Genomic DNA, 2060 nt, shown 5'->3' on the forward strand with positions numbered 1-2060 from the left:
TGATTGATGGTTGCTCTTTACTAATGCAGCAGTCTTCTAGTAGGCTTGGTATCTATGGGTTTTGTTTATCAATCTGTGATAGAATCTGGGTTTTCATCGACTTTCGTGTCAGTACTTGGTAGTTAAATGTGGTTTTTTTTTGTTAGATTTTTTTTTCAAGTTTATCTGATTTTTCTCAAAGTTTTTACAGCATTTTTTATGCTGACTATCTACTTCTTTAATAAAATGATCTTAAAATGATTCCTTTGATAAAATCTACTTCTCTTGTAGTGGATAAAGATTAACAGTAGAAAATGTAGAATGATATTTGTAAATTTACCTCTTTCAAATACAATTAGTAACAATATTAAACTGATGCAAAATAGCCAACACAACAAGAACCATGACGTAATTATGATCTAATTTAGCATTATCATTGCGGTTGAAAAAAATATTTAAAGTTGTGGTGAGAAAAATATAGTTTAAGAATTTGAAGTGTTTGTCAAAATTGTAAAAACGTGATGTGGTGAATTGAAATGTCCAAAAAAAAATTTATAAAATAATAAAAATTTAGAGATGTAAGGATAACAAATTTATTTTGCTGACAAAAATTATGGTTCAACACAAAAGCACCTCTTTGCTAACTTTTTGTTTTAGGTTTGTAAATCAGACTTTTAAATAGAAAAGCCACAATTTTTTTTTTTTTTTTTTTTTGTTATTAGCTTTGAGGTTGGGTCAAAGAAATTTTTGAACACAAAGCCACTTTCAACTTCAATGCTAAACTAGCACTGTATCCCTGAGAAGCAAAATAAATTTGTTATTGATGAAAATCATCTTTGTACTTCACCATAAAATGGAAAAATGGAAATCTAATTTCTTTGTATATCTATATGATCTTTGCAATTTGAGATCATTCTATCAAGCATAGAGTCCATTGATACATGAAATTGTTGGTCGCCCATCAAATGGAAGAATAAGGATAAACTAAAGCAAAAATTTGATTGTTTAGACAAAATTAATCAAATGACAGTCGATCAACTCTCCCAAGTGTTGAGTTTCAATAGGCAATGCTTAATGGGAATAAAACTTATAATTTATATATTTTCAACTAAACAAAATTAAAAAATTGCATGGCACTCAATCGTCGCTTGCTTGTGTCAATCGACCATACTTGTGTTCCATTGATTTCGAGCTTTTTCAATTAATAAAGAGGTGACAATTGCAATCTCTACTAATTTTCATAATTATCTGATTTATGTTGAATTATCCAACCATATCTTAACTCATCATAGTTGTTAGATTTAATTTTTAATTAAAAATTAAAAGCTCTAATTTTTATTTTTTTAAAAATTCATTGCCCACATTAAACCCATTAAAAGTTAAAAATTGGAAATTGCACACTTTCAAAAATATAACTAAGTACACAATTATTAAAAAAATCATTAAACATAATATCCAATAGTACAAATAAACAAGGAAATGATACAAAATTTATATAAAAATAGTTTAGTGAAGACACTTGGGATCCCTAAACTTATATAAAAATAGATGAAAATAAACGGAAGCTTTCTGCCATCCTAATTTCCTACAAAAACCTTATATACTCTATTATTTTCTCAACAAAAAAAAAACTGTGGAATTAAGCTGTCACAACATGTGCGATTGCTGTCACAAGAGAAGACGAGTTAAAAGAAACTATTTCCTCAAAACTCAAATTGAAAACATTACACTAGTTGGTAACAACCACATATATAATTGACCAAGTGAATCTAAGGAGTCAATACTACCCTAAAATACTAAGAGAGCGTTTGGTTTGAGGTAAAGTAATTTTCCCTTTCGGAATCTTATTTTTCATAATTTGATTCTTTAATTTTATTTATGAGAATGTGATTCTTGGGATTTTTTTTTATTTCCAACAATGTCAAGAAGTAAAAAAAGTAGGGGCAATAAAAAACTCCTCTCCTCGAGGTTTTTTATGATACTAAGGGAAAAATGAAAATTTTTTCTTATTTGTCCTAACTTAATTACATTTTTAGATTATATAAATAACATTATTTACCTTAAAAGCGTAATAATTTTTA

This window comes from Durio zibethinus, chromosome 19 (genome assembly GCF_047325235.1).
Source record: "Durio zibethinus cultivar Kanyao isolate XHJ-2024 chromosome 19, ASM4732523v1, whole genome shotgun sequence".
NCBI classification, from domain to species: domain Eukaryota; kingdom Viridiplantae; phylum Streptophyta; class Magnoliopsida; order Malvales; family Malvaceae; genus Durio; species Durio zibethinus.